Source organism: Chelonia mydas, chromosome 1, assembly GCF_015237465.2.
Source record: "Chelonia mydas isolate rCheMyd1 chromosome 1, rCheMyd1.pri.v2, whole genome shotgun sequence".
Taxonomy (NCBI): domain Eukaryota; kingdom Metazoa; phylum Chordata; order Testudines; family Cheloniidae; genus Chelonia; species Chelonia mydas.
Genome location: NC_057849.1, coordinates 91,059,902 through 91,075,408, shown reverse-complemented (window position 1 = coordinate 91,075,408; position 15,507 = coordinate 91,059,902). Strand labels below are relative to the sequence as shown.

General features: G+C 41.3%; 1 long non-coding RNA gene across 1 annotated transcript; it reads left to right on the top strand.

Moving 5' to 3' along the window:
- Positions 1 to 251: 251 nt before the first annotated feature.
- LOC122463636 lies at positions 252 to 15,133 on the top strand. The gene is made up of 4 exons (XR_006287187.1): positions 252 to 313; positions 2,141 to 2,270; positions 5,695 to 5,894; positions 13,158 to 15,133. It is a non-coding gene; the product is annotated as an uncharacterized LOC122463636 (long non-coding RNA).
- The last annotated feature ends 374 nt before the right edge of the window (positions 15,134 to 15,507 follow it).

Here is a 15,507-nt window from a genome sequence, read left to right as displayed (position 1 = left end):
AGACACTGTGGTGGCAATTATAAACAGAAATTCAAAGTTTCCAGCTAAAAACTTTGAGAGAAAAATGAAAAGTTGAATTTTCTACGTATTCCCCTCCCCATACATTTTCCCACCATCTGTAACTCTGACACATTATATATATTCCATATTTTATATAATACATTCATAAAAAGTAATGACGTGAAGTTTTGGGTATCTCTTAGGCAATGATGAATGATGTTTTCCTCCCACTTTTTTTCTTTCTTGACTCAGTGGGACTACTCACATGAATAGAGTTAAGCATATGTGTGTGGCAGGATTGCAACCTTGAAAGGTAAGAGGATATTTTTGACTTTAAAACTTCACATTTAAGCAGTGGCATACAAACAGATATAATTAATTAAATAAATTAGGTTTTCAATTTTATTTTATATTTGTGTATTATAGTAATATAAAATCTTCTAGAGATAAAAAAATGATCAGACAAGAAAGGTCCTGTAACAATGACATGGTCCAAATTCTGTTACTTTACCCATGTGAAGAGTCTCATTGAAGTCAATGATAAGTCACAACCATGACCTAAACAAAAAAAAATAGTTTGGCATCTTTTTTCCTGAACTGGTAACAGCATCACTATGACCATTTTTAACCTCTATTTTCTAGGTTTGCTTTATCTCAATCACAAAAATTCTATCAGCCATAAAGTCTTACTCTGGGAAAGAAGCCTTAAAACAAATAAATACATACATCAGTTGAATGACTTATTCTGTAAAAGGATGAGGATATGGAAATTTTCTGGTTTCAGATTTTTGTACTTTTCTAACTCAAAACCAGCTTTGATATCTGCAACTGACATTTGGAAAGTTTATTTTTAGAACAGAATGCCAAAAGCGATTTAAGCATCTGAACTCAATGCACACAGTCTTCACTGTCCCATTGCTCTGGAAAGGTTATTTAAATTAATTAATAACAGAGCAGTACTTATAGGATATTGTGTGAAATTGGTTGTGGCCAAGTTACAAATCAGAGTTAATGTGTTGTGACTTATTTTAGTTTAAAAGAGAAAGATGGCTTTCTTCTTTGTTCTCCTGACTGCAGTATTTTTACTCTGAGATGTTGACTTATTATACATGTACTTTATAGTTTAATTACCTGCATAAAGGAGGGACACTGCCCTGGCCAATTATCAGTTTAGTCTCTCTGACCTTTCCTTTTTTACGTTCTTCTGCTCTAATTGCCGGACAGAAACATTTCTCATCATGAAAATTTTGCTCTTTTCCCCTCTATAACAAAGTTTCCACACCAGCATGAAAGTCCCTTGGAAGTGGAATTGCTACTAGGCCTTGGAGGGAAATATATTTCTATTTAGGTAGGAGTTTAAATTTTGGGGGAAAGATTGATGACCAATGCACATGGACTGAGATGGAAGGCACCACCAGGGAATAGTTTCCCTTAATAAGTGACTTTAGTTCTGTCACTTTATTGGATAGCTTCAGACTCCTGATTATAAAAACCTAGCCTGAAGAAAAAAGGAAGGAGGTGTCATTTGAATATGACAATCTGTAGAGGGTGAAATGCTGAGAAAGAGACAGTAGACTGGCTTGAGCCTGAAGGGTATTCTCCATCCTCAACAAACAATGTGATGTCTTTCTTAAACCTTCCTAACCTAAACAAGAGTCTGGTGATTCTGTTTCTGAGGATACCCAAACCCATGAATTTATACTCTGTTCTGTGAAAGTGGAGTGTTGTGTGCTTTAAGTACTTCTTCAACACAGCTGCTAGTGTAACAATGATTGCTTACTTATATTGTGGTAGTGCCCACAGTATGCTACCTGCTATCCAAACCCATAGGAAGACACAGATACAGTCCTGAATAGGTGACAACTGAAATTTCAGTCATGCACTTTGTTGTGGGTGAGTGGATGCTAGGTTATTCATGGTCAAAAAAACCAAGAGCAAATGATTATCCTGGGAAATACCTTGTCCCATTGGGATGAGACGGAGGCACAGTAACGCAACCCTTTTTCCTGGTCTACCAGTACTGGCTTCATGCTATACAACCTGAGCCGTTGAGTCTTTCTCAATGATTTCCTTCGCCTCAGGTAGCTAGCTGCAGCTGCTGACCTGCATGTTCATTGCCTGTGTTAACCACCATTTTCAGGGTTCATGTTGGATCTGTCCACCTCGTATAATGCCCAAGACGATATTTCGGACAAGCCTTCATCGCTGATAGCATAGCTCCAACGAGCAATCCCCTATTTCAGATGTTACACCCCCTCCACCACGATGAGGTACAGGTCGGACTTGTGGGGGGACAGACTTGACTATGCTGATGATGTTGTTCTTTTAGTACAAAGCCCTAACAGGTTTCGTGAGGCACTCCAGCATATGGAGGAGGAGTCAGCTAAGATTGGTCTCCATGTTTCATGGTCAAATACAAAACTGCAAAATCTAGGACCAGGTCCACCTGAGACTCCAATCTCTTTGAACAACCATTGAATCAGTCTCCAGCTTTTGCCATCTGGGGTCTATACTTACCAGCTCCTCCAGTTCTCACACGGAGGTTGTCCATCAGTTTGGCATCACAACATGTGCCATGAGCCATTTACAATGGATATGGAATCAACATCATCTTAGTATGACAACCAAGTTTAGGATTTTTAAGGCCCAGCTTGACAAAGCCTGGGCTGGGATGATTTAGTTGGGGTTGGTTCTGGTTTGAGCAGGGGGTTGGACTAGATGACCTCCTGAGGTTTTTTCCAACTTCCTCCTCCTGGTGTGATGGTGTCTGTATTGTCCTGTGCCGGGACTAGATTGATAAGGAAGTCCCATTACTTTGTGGGGCCACAGATGGGGTGCATGTAAGGGGGTTTATGGGTTGCTGTACCCACAGGAGCCCTTACTGCTATCCCTCTGCTTTGGCTGCAGTGGGTTTCAACAGCCTGGTTCTCAGCTACTAACCAGTGGTACCACCACTGACCATTTAAGGCAGTCAGGAACCATACCTTACCTCCCTATATTGTTTCAACTATTCCCGACCTGGTACTTATCCCTAGCCTGATACTCATATATACTCTACTGCCACCTGCAGAATGGATTAACCAACAATAAAAGCACACTTTATTTACAAGTGAAAGTATAGAGGAAGCTTAGGGTTAGGGTTACGGTTCTATACTTACCAGGGTGTGGTAGAACTGATCATTACATAGATGCCTGGAGGTTTGTTTGGGGGCATCAGATGGAGGGCTTCTCAGAACTTGGCCAGGAGTGAGAGGGTACTCTAACTGGTCTCGGTCACCCATGCTATCCTTTGGGAGTTCAATGCTGGTGCTTGCAAGGTCCTGTGGGACTCTCAGAAAGATGCCATGAAGCCCACACCCTCCAGCAGACTGTTGTTAAAATGCCAGTGGGCCAACTCTGGCTGCTCAGTCATTAATGAAACCACCTCAGTCACTAGATGGTGGTCTGAAAATACAGCTGGCCTGATGCTGGAGAAGTGGACCTGCAAGATGTTAGATGAGGAAACCTAAATGCAATTCAGCTGGGAGTGGCATGACTGAGTATCAAAGAAAGGGGTAGTGATTTTCTCCAAATCCAGTGCGGAGGGGTCAGGCTGAGTCTCATGATCTGACCCAATGCTGCTTCCAGGTTTAACATAATAAATAATATAAATATCTATTTATAGTAATTCTAAGCATATTAGGCTGACATGACTTAGTTTTCATCTGCAGTGTACTCTGTCACTCTCTTCTTATAATTTATGCTTTTTTTTCAAAAAAGAACACAAGCCATATATATTTCTCCCCAAGTTGTACAACACTGTATTTAACACTGACAAACAGTGGAAAAAAGACAAACAACAACTCCATCCCTACTAGGGTTTCCACTCAGCCCTGAGCCTACCTCTTTTGCTCAAGTAATGAAGCAGATTGGGTACACAGTCTATAACATTATGAATTTATTTCAGACCTCCAACATGCTAACATGATTAAAGAACACTTCAGGCCTGTTTCTGATCTCACTTTTACTGTGATTATTTTAGATCAGAAATAATTATTGTGGACTCAGACTGACTCAGTTCAGGTTTAACATTCACCCCTTTGCTTTCGTCACATTGTTTTATAACCTTAATAATCTCTAAATGTATTGCTGAATTTTACACTATATGCACTTGAGAAATATTCATGTTTTTGCCTAGCCCCTGTTCACATACTATACCAGAATATACCTAGAAAAGCAAACCAAAGCCAGTACACATTCACCAAATTTTTGCTTTCAACTCCCACAAGCCTTAGAAGAAAATGTGTACTCCCTCTGATGTAAGTATTGTAATGAATTAGCCCCTAAGCCATTGACCTCCTACTAAGCCTTAAAACTATCAAGTCAATAAACAACTTAAGCCAGCACACAAAGTAAATCCCTTATATTCTTGTCTACGGGTGAATGCATACCTAGAGTGGTATTGATTATGTAATTAATTCTGATGTTTCTGCCTGAGGTATCACTAAAAGCATTGAGACTCCAATGACACATATGATAGGAGATCAGGAATGACAACAAAAGAATTAGATACCATCCCTGCCATCTGTTAAATTTAAAAAAAAATCCTTAAAATTGTCTATTAAGAACAAACTAATGGTAACTGTCAAGAAATAGCTGAGAAATGAGATTTTACTCATAGGATGCTGCTGGTGCCCAAGAAGATTATGAAATTAGGGGTCAACTTTAAATTGGTTGAATTCAACATGGGGAGTGTTTGGATCCAGAATGCAAAACTCCTCCTATGGAGGGCTCCCACTCACTGCTGTTCTTCTCTGGGAGGGAGTCTCATAGACCTTTACTCTCTTTTCCTTGGGACTTACCATGAAGCCATTATAGGATTTGCCCTATTAAGCAGCAGTACTAGCAGTGGAGTGGCTTCTGCAACTCTCTGATGCTGTGTGTTTAGATGATTATAATCCCTTGGAAGTCCCATTCTGAATTAGGAGGCTGATGACTTTGATTTGGCAATCTCCATGAAGAAGCAGAGAAGCCAGCTGAAGAGCCATGAGGGTGGCCAGGTCAGGTGGGGGACAGAAATAGTAGAGCTGGAAAAGCCCTTGAAATATTTTTTCTATTTTGGCTAGGATGCCATGTGCAAATTAACACTCAGATGACTGCCAGGTTTAGATAAATATCTCAACCCCAAATTCAACTCTGGCAGCATCCCAAGCTGGACACCTCTGCAATCTAGGATGAGCCATTTTCATCTTTATTGAAAGATCTGTCTATATAGTTAAATTAAAAATCCCTTTCATATAATTAGCAGTGCTTATTTACTTTTTTTTCTCCTTTCCACTGTAGTTGTGAGTTTTGAATTTCAAAAGAAGACAAATGTAGTAAACATATGCTAATGGAAAAATATGTTTGACACATTATGGTATCTAAATGAATGCATAACAAATAACAATTACAGTAGTTAGAATATAATACAGTCAACAATAAACTGAAATATGTCAGAAATCACTGTTTGCTTCCCCAAGAGGGAAGCTAAATTAGTATGGAAAATTAGTCTGTTGTGCTAAGACAGACATCATTTATCTGTTTCTCCATGATTTTAATGCAATTTGTAACACTACAATAAGGTATGTCACTGGGAATTAAATGGGAACCATTCATTTAAATAATAACAAATCTCTATAAAGTAACATTGCAACTGTTTACTTGATTTTACAGCATAGAAATATAAGAACACATTTGTTGAAGAAGCTGTTGCTGTTACCTAAATCAACACCCATGGTTAACAGTTAAAAGCAACAACCTACAAAGGAAGAAGGTCTCTTTTGTTAATGTGCCTCAGAAAGTGTACTTAAATGTTGAATCAATGTCTGAGCTGTATGTGAGATTACTGTGATGGAATGAGAGGCCTAAAACAGGTAATATGATGGTTGATTTGACTGTTAGATAATATTCATGGTTTACTTGTTTGTAGAAAGAATATCATTTTGGTTTTGGAAAGTTATAAAGCACTTGTAGAAATTTCCTCATGATTTAAGTGTGGTTTGACACTTCCCTTTTTGGATATTAATCATCTTCTTTCAACAGTTTGCATCCAGTAATTTCCAATTGTCCATCTAGCTGCAAGGATTATGTGGTATGGGGTTTCCAGCAGTTAGATCCTGTGGGAAAAAGTTGATCTCATGGTCTGATCTCATGGTTAAAGTAACATACTAAGAATCAGAACATGGTCTGTCCACCTTCTCCACTGCAAAGGAAACTAACTAGTTTGTTATGTGCTTCACGTAGTCCTCCTATTCTTCATGAAGAAATAGGACCTTGATCCATCTTCCACACCAGACTGCACTGGGTACCTTAGCAGCCATTCTGTGACTCATCTGATGCTTCTTGTGTCAAGTGATGTCCCTTCACTGGCTGGAAACTGTTAGGGTCTAGGGACTCTTATTTCTCCCAAGGGAACTTTCATGCCTAATGATTCATAGTTCACCACACCATTAGATCTGCTCTGCTACAGCTGTGATAATTTTTAATATTCACTGGCATTTGGAAGACAGAAATTACTAAATGAAAGACAATTGATAGATTTAAACCACAGAATATCCCATTCAACAAATAATAAAAAAGGAGGTGCAAACATTTAATAGGATTTTCATGGGGGCTGGTTCTTTAAGAGAGACAGAGACCAGCCTACCTGTCTTTTGGCTCCTTTTCCCATACAGGAGCCTCTCAGACCCACTAATTAGCGTGATAAAGGGTTACCAGGGCTCAGATGAGGTGGTTCCTGCAGACATGTGCTCTGAGGGACAGGGCACTCCCAAACCGTAGCGTAAACTCAGTCTGTCATGGACTGCATGCCTCCCCAGAGAAGAGCTGCAGCTGACACATCTCTGCAGACCCCTGACTTTGGGAAAAAAAAGTGGCAAGAGACCTGACTCCAGGGAGGGACCCAAGCAGCGAGAACACTGCTCAAAGGGAGTGGATGGTGGGAATGGATAAACTGAGACTGACTGCTAGCTAAGATTCTGGGGTAGAGACTTGCTGGCATTTTCACTGAATCTTTGGTTACTAAACTAGACTCCTCAGAAGGCGTATTGTTCCCAACATAAAGCCTCAATGAACATACTGATGATATTAAACTGAGACAGGGAATATCTATAGGCATACCCTGTGACAGGGACTAATTGTGAGGTATGTGAGAGTGTTCCTCTGTCTTATGTATTACACTTTTCCTGCTGATATATTGTGTATCAGTATTTTTTAAAAATATGTTTGGATATGTTTAGCAGGCAAGAAGCTTGTAGTGGGGTGGTCACCCTGCTCCAGTCCTGAAAGGGTTAAAAGCCAGCCCTTGGAGAGGGTTGGGGCTGAGATCCAATCAGAAAAGGCTGGGAGGCAGCCAATCAGGGCCAGGATGGGCCCTATAAAAGGGCTGCAGGGCCTGAAAGAGTAAAGAGTACATTGGACAGTGCAGTGCTGGGGAAGCTCCAGCCTGGCAAACCCCGAGGCAGGGGCCTTGCTGTCAGGGCCAGAAGAGGTATTAGGGCTGTGGGGAGGCAGCCAGGGAATGAAGAGACAGCAGGTCCAACCCCCTGGCCGATGATGAGTGGCCATTGCAGAATGCAGTCAGCCTCTGAGTAAAGGCGCTAGATGAAGACTGGCAGTGGGTCACTGAGGTAAGGTGGGTTTAGGGTATTGGGGTTCCCCAGGGAGGGGAGGATCCCTTAGTGTGTGGACACTGCTGTTGGGTAATATCCCAGAGAAGGGGCACCGTGGGCTGGGAGGGATGCGGGGCATGAAGTACAGTGGTGGAGACTGACCAGGAAGTAGGTATAAGTAGGGAGACACGGGCCAACAGGACGTGCTCCGGAGCTGGAAAAGCTGGAAAAGCAGGTAACAAGCAGGAGACGCCATGGTATTGAGTATGCACCGTGTTACAAAGCTACACCTGAAACAGGCTAGATGTGAGCAGAATTGTGGAAGACAAGTCACATTTGGATGAAACCTGGTAATTTCATATTTTGAAAAAAGGAAAAAAATCTTAACTAGTCTTACAGTAACCTTCATTTGTGTCCATTAGAGGGAGATCAAGTATATTTGAAATTTGGTTATGTCCAAAATTCAGACAGATGAAAGTGGGTTTGTGTGTGAAATTTGATCTGAAACTAAATTCTAAGCCCATTACTTAGCTCTAAACTAGACCTAAAATAACTCAGGGCCTGTCAACATTGCCCCACAGTTCAGACGATGGGAGCGTGAATAGCAGTGTGCATTAAGGTGCTGAGCTGTAACTCCCCAATGTGAACACTGCAGGCACGAAATTTAGTGCAAACTAGAAACCTTTAAGTCCATACTTGGAGCATCTAAACAGGGGAATTACAGCCCAGCACTTGTAAAAGAACAGACAAGCAAAGGTAGAATAGAAAAGATGCTGTGTAATTGTAACCCACCCATTTTCCCACTAAAACATTTTATTTATTTTTAATCTAGAATCATAGAATATCAGGGTTGGAAGGGACCCCAGAAGGTCATCTAGTCCAACCCCCTGCTCGAAGCAGGACCAATTCCCAGTTAAATCATCCCAGCCAGGGCTTTGTCAAGCCTGACCTTAAAAACCTCTAAGGAAGGAGATTCTACCACCTCCCTAGGTAACGCATTCCAGTGTTTCACCACCCTCTTAGTGAAAAAGTTTTTCCTAATATCCAGTCTAAACCTCCCCCATTGCAACTTGAGACCATTACTCCTCGTTCTGTCATCTGCTACCATTGAGAACAGTCTAGAGCCATCCTCTTTGGAACCCCCTTTCAGGTAGTTGAAAGCAGCTATCAGATCCCCCCTCATTCTTCTCTTCTGCAGACTAAACAATCCCAGCTCCCTCAGCGTCTCCTCATAAGTCATGTGCTCTAGACCCCTAATCATTTTTGTTGCCCTTCGCTGGACTCTCTCCAATTTATCCACATCCTTCTTGTAGTGTGGGGCCCAAAACTGGACACAGTACTCCAGATGAGGCCTCACCAGTGTCGAATAGAGGGGAACGATCACATCCCTCGATCTGCTCACTATGCCCCTACTTATACATCCCAAAATGCCATTGGCCTTCTTGGCAACAAGGGCACACTGCTGACTCATATCCAGCTTCTCGTCCACTGTCACCCCTAGGTCCTCTTCCGCAGAACTGCTGCCTAGCCATTCGGTCCCTAGTCTGTAGCGGTGCATTGGATTCTTCCATCCTAAGTGTAGGACCCTGCACTTATCCTTATTGAACCTCATCAGATTTCTTTTGGCCCAATCCTCCAATTTGTCTAGGTCCCTCTGTATCCTATCCCTGCCCTCCAGCGTATCTACCACTCCTCCCAGTTTAGTATCATCCGCAAATTTGCTGAGAGTGCAATCCACACCATCCTCCAGATCATTTATGAAGATATTGAACAAAACCGGCCCCAGGACCGACCCCTGGGGCACTCCACTTGACACCGGCTGCCAGCTAGACATGGAGCCATTGATCACTACCCGTTGAGCCCGACAATCTACCCAGCTTTCTACCCACCTTATAGTGCATTCATCCAGCCCATATTTCCTTAACTTGCTGACAAGAATACTGTGGGAGACCGTGTCAAAAGCTTTGCTAAAGTCAAGAAACAATACTCCCTCTAGCGAGAGGGAGGGCAGCCAAGGGGAGAGGATTGGTCCTGTTATAATCTCTCATGTCTCTACATGCAGATGACTGAGCAGGGAGGATGGATTTTTCAAATCCTAACAAAAATAATCTAGTTTGGTTTATATAACCTATGTTAAAACCTCACCATAGTTCATTATCTGGATGAAGATACGGAAGGCTGGATTTTTGCTGGCCGTGCACTATGTCTAAGGTAGGGACAGAACACAAGAAGCCTCCCTCATTTTCCCTTAACCCAGTGTACAAGTGCTAGTCACAATCCCAGTTGGGAACACAAAGACTCTAAGTCTGATGGTAATGGACAAGATGTGATGTTGGAGGTAAGCCCCATGGCCCTCTGCACAGCCCAGCAAAGTTGGCCCAGTGTAAGAGAGACTACAGTCTGCAAAGGAATGGCAGAGCTGCTGCTTTAGCCTGCACTCTTCAAAAGACCCCTGGAGGAATTTGAGCTCAATCAATCAGAATGCCTCTTGGCATCCTTGTGAAAGACTCTCTACATCCCTGTCCACATACTCCATACAGTATGTGACTCAGACTACACTATGGCCAAAATCTTCTAATGTAAGTACTGAAAGTTGGGATCCAAAATCCATGCTCAAGTATTTAAATAACAGGCAACTTAAATATAACTAAATATGGGCTTAGGAGCCTAATTTTAGGAACCTGTGTTTGAACAATTTTGCCTATAATTCTATGTGTATAGCAGCACATCCAATTCCTAAGTTTTCTTTTAGTAGTACAACTCAGCTGCTTCTAATCCAGGTTGCATAGACTGAGTTGCTGTCCAAACCCAGAGAAATAGAAATCCTGGGATCAGTGGTTCAATATTTTTTTAAACATATATTTTGCTAAACATATATACTTATACCTGGTCTACAGTATACTACACTACAATAAAAAGTTAGGTCAACCCAGCTATGTGAAAATGCACACGCCTGAGTGACATAGTTAAAATGACCTAACCTCCCATGTAGAATTCTTCTGTTGACATAGCTACCACCTCTTGGGGAGGTAGATTACCTATGCTGATAGGAGAACCTCTCCCATTGGCATAGGTAGTGTTTTAGGGTGACCAGATGTCCTGATTTTAGAGGGACAGTTCTGATATTCGGGGCTTTTTCTTATATAGGTGCCTATTACCTCTATCCCAGTGGTGGGCAACCTGTGGCTCACAGGCTGTATGCAGCCCATTGGGCTAATCTGATTGCGGGCCTCAGGGATGTGCTAGCCACAGCTTCCTGCAGCTCCCCTTGGCTGGGAACGGTGAACCAGGGCCACTGGGAGCTGTGTGGGGCCATGCCTGCGAAGGGTCAATGTCAGCAAAATGTCTCGCAATCCACAATCAGATTACCCTGATGGGCCGCAGGTTGCCCACCACTGCCCTATCCCTGTCCCAATTTTTCATACTTGATATCTGGTCACCCTATAGTGCTGGTCACCCAAAGTGCTGCAGCTGAGCCAGTGAAGTATTTCAGGTGTAGGCAAGCTGTATTATTTATTTTAATAATTGACAGTTTAAAATCCAATACACTCTTTTATTGTGTCATTTTGACTTTGTTAACCCACTCTAATAACTAGATTCTGGATCTTGGCTTGAATAAGAATCACCATATTCTGTACTGATTTCAATGTTTGATTTCTAAACATCCTGTTTGGATACAGTGAACAGAGTCTTGTATAGTTTGGGATGTTATGAATGTTGAGACTGTTCAATAATTTAATTCTAGCAACCTTTCTTTGTCTTGTTCAATTATGCTTTCTTCCCCCATTTGATCACTTTGGTACTAATTCAGGAAAGCACTTAATGACATGCTTAATTATAGGCAGATGCTTAAATCCAGTTGACTTCAATTCAACCACGTGCTTTATTGCTCTCTCTGCTTCCCAGAGTCAGGGCCTTCATGATATTTAGTATGAAAGATTTCTGATAAAGGAGGTGGTTATTAATCTTGACAGATTACAATATTTTCAGATACTGCAGAGGTCTATTAAAAAAAAAAAAGACCCAGAAAAGGACTGAGCCCTGAATGCCTCGGCCTTGTTGTGGTTTTTAATCCCACACTATGGGATGAGAGTAAATCTGTGCTGGCACAGTGCCACTCACATTTGTCTTGTTAATGAAGCGAAGTGTAGAAACCTTTCCAGTTGTCTTGTTCCAGTTTCCAAAACAAAGGAGAACAATGGATGTTTCAAATAACAGTGAGCTGTTTCATGATTTTTTTAAAAGTTCTCTCACAAGAACATACTGTTAAAAGTTGAATTGTTAATTTGAGACATTACAATTTGATTTAATTCTGTTGTGTGCAAAGTGCAATTGCATTTATTTTCTAGTAAAAACAATAGTTGCTATGAAAGAGAACAGAGGCAATATTTATCAGACTTAATGGATACTAATGCACTAAATCCATATTGTAAAACTATCATGTGTGGCCCAAGAACAATGATCCTCTGAAACCTTGCTGGTGCCTACCTGTTTACAAACTAATGACATGGAGGCCTAACACGTTGAAATCAATTAAAAGACTCCCATTGGCTTCACTGAGCTCTGGATCAGACTCCAGATGAATACTGATGGATATAAGCATCTTATAAATACTCAACCGTTACAGTGTAGTTGTTACACCTGATCGCAGCAATTGTAATGAAATAGTGTAAACCAATGCTGGGCAACCTGTGGCCCACGGGCTGCATGTGGCCGCCAGGGTAATCCGCTGGTGGGCCAAGAGACAGGTTGTTTACATTGACTGTCCACAGGCATGGCAACCCGCAGCTCTGAGTGGCGCAGTTCCTGGCCAGTGGGAGCTGTGGGAAATGGTGCGGGCCAGCCACCGCTTCCCGCAGTTCCCAGTGGCTGAGAATGGTGAATCGCCGCAACGGAAGCTGCGGGCAGCCCTGCCTGTGGATGGTCAATGTAAACAGTCTCGTGTCCCGCCGGTGGATTACCCTGTGTGCGGCGTTGCCCACCACTGGTGTAAACCATGTGCCTAATAAGGAGATACCTCTTTAAGAGATCTATGTGGGTTGGGTAGGAATGAGTTGTGTCTGGGTCATTGTTGCTAAGCAGATGCACAATTGGCTCTCACACACAGAAGTTTCTGGAATTGGGTGTGGTAGTTTTGGATAGGTTCTGTGGAGCTGGAATACAATGAGGGCAAGGAGTCAGGGCAGTCCATGTGCACTGTGTGGGTTGGGAGAAGCTGAGCCACAGGAGCAGAAAGCAGGCTGTTTTCCTCTAACTGAAGCATTTTGCAGCAGGTTAGTGATATTCTTAACCCTTCAACAGGGAAGCCCTAGCAGTGTTAATATAGAAAGGGGAAATGGGGAGGGAACGCTATTTTTTTTTATTTTAATTTTAAAATTGGAATGCTATTTGATTTGAGCCAAACTTTTTTTTAGTTAAATTGTCTCAACCGGTATGATTCACCAATTCCTCTCTTCTTTACATGTGGTGATGGGGAAAGAGTCACTTATATTTTACTATTCTCAGTTTGTATTTTTCTTGTAACAGGGTTTTTAAAAATCTATATACTTAACTGAGTGGTTGGTTAATTAGTTAGCTGACTACCCAAATGAGTGAGTGCAGCAGAGGAAGAGGAAGAGTCTGCATGGATTCCAGTTGAAGATTTCTACAAGTAAGTGGAGGGAAGATGTTGTTGCCATGCTTTTGACTCAGTAAACAGTATAGATTTTGGTGATCGTTGACTGTAACTGACACTCAGGTGAACTCAACCTAAGATGTTGGGAACTCTGAGTTTCTTCTCACTGTGTTTCTGTCCGGACTGACCTGTTTAGGTTTAGTTTGCTTTCTTTCTTTATATTTATGTATAACTGTGAAGATAATGTATGTAGATTAAAAAGTAGCCATCTTATATAGTAAAAATTGTTGATGTTTCTTTATGATAAGATTTTATAAAGTTGGTACTTAAGAATTAAATACATTATTTTTGTTATTTTTGGATTTGATTGTGAGGGGGTTGACCCTGTGCAATCCTGGTCGAAAATCCTCAGTGACTGATTCTGGGTCTCTGATCTTTCTATGGGAGTTCTTTTTCGGCACTGAGCGAAGGGCAGTGAAGTAATCTCTGGCCCACAAAAGGTTACAATAGCTGTAGATTTATTATCATTCAGACTTAACTGCACATTTGGATATTGCCAAATTTAGGAGTGCTGATCTACATACAATGATAGATATTTTACCACCTCAGTGACATGTTGCTGCTGAACTGAGCAGCTCTTATTTCATACCAGAGATCATGTAAGAGCATACATGAGTATGAGAAGAACCTATGTATCCACAATGCATGAGCTGAACTCTGTTTGACTACAGGTATAGGCCCACTTGGGGGAAGGGGTTAGGTAATACTGTTTGACCTGGCCTGTAAATAAAGGGGCCAAATGTTAATGTTCCTTCTAGTAGCACTGAATCTCCATTCATGTGTACTACTTTTCCTTTGTCCATTACATTAGGGATGTTGGAATGGTAGACACCTGTCTAGAGTTTTTCAGACAAGCTTTCTCTTCCTGCGTACTACTTAAGCTAAAAGAAGATCATATGTTCTTATGACACTTTTGGACTTGGTGAAAGTGTTGGCTATTGTGATGCTTTCTCAGGAATTCAGGACTGTGAGTTATGTGAGTTACCTCTCAGCATCACCTACCTACATGGCTGGGGATCCCCCATTCATGGATACAAAATGGTGGCAGATAGATGGATAACCAAAATATCTCCCCCCCAAACCCCTCCATTTTTATAGTCCAGTAAACCTTTTTAAGGTATTCTTGTTTGTCACCCAGAGTGTGGGCGTCATGTCCTTTTTTTCTCATCCTCTTGTTAATTTGCTTTTCCTGTTGACTACAGATGGAATTCCTAATGTCTTTTGGTTTACCCTGCTCCCTTTACATTTGAGACCTAGGCTGACAGGCAAATCAAACCTGCATGGTTTCATGGTTTGAGCATATTTTCAGTACATACCTAAACCTTTTTAATTGTTACCCATACATACAATACACAATGATTACTATGACCAGTATAAGCTTTCATGGGATATCTTAGACAACATTCTTTATAGATAAATACAATGAGAGCAGCGTGTATGTCAGACCTAATAGGAGTTGCTGTTAGATGACTATGAATCCTTTGCCAGTGAGCACTGAGGGGCTTCAGAGTCACTGCTACCTTGGAGGATGATCTAAATGTGCATTTTTAAGGGGATGCATGTAAGAAATATCAGAGACCAGTAATTTGTCTGGTCCTAGTGCAACAGGATTATTTTTATATCATCATATTTTTTACTTATTTGAAAATGACTGTAGCAAATAAAGGAGCCTGGTTTGGAATTAGTTTGTCTAAATTGTCTAAGTGCAGATTTAAATGTTCTGTAACTATTTAATTGTAGTAAATGGAATATACACTCTTCAAATAAAGGAAATGTTTTATCTTAGCAGTGTTTGCTGGTATGTTATACATTATGGATTGTAAATGCATTGCAAATAATTTTAGGCAGTTTTATACAGAAAGGTTTATAGACAACTTTCAAAATACTTTATCAAAGTGGATAGATCGTGTTTGACTATTACAACTCAATTAGTTATGTATTAGCACCCAATGCCCTCACTCAAGCCTGGGGATCAGAATTGCTCAGCATTGGTTTTACCATTGACTTCAAGGGGATCAGTTTTCAGCTAACACTGAGCACTCTTGGAACTCCCCATCAGGCTCCCATTGTGCTAAGTGTTGTACTTAGTACATGGAACACTATGGTCCCTGATTTGAATAGCTGAAAGTTATGAACCATCATAGACATCTATGTTTTATTTTAGAATGCAATACTGTTTATTCTCAATGAAATCCTCCTCCT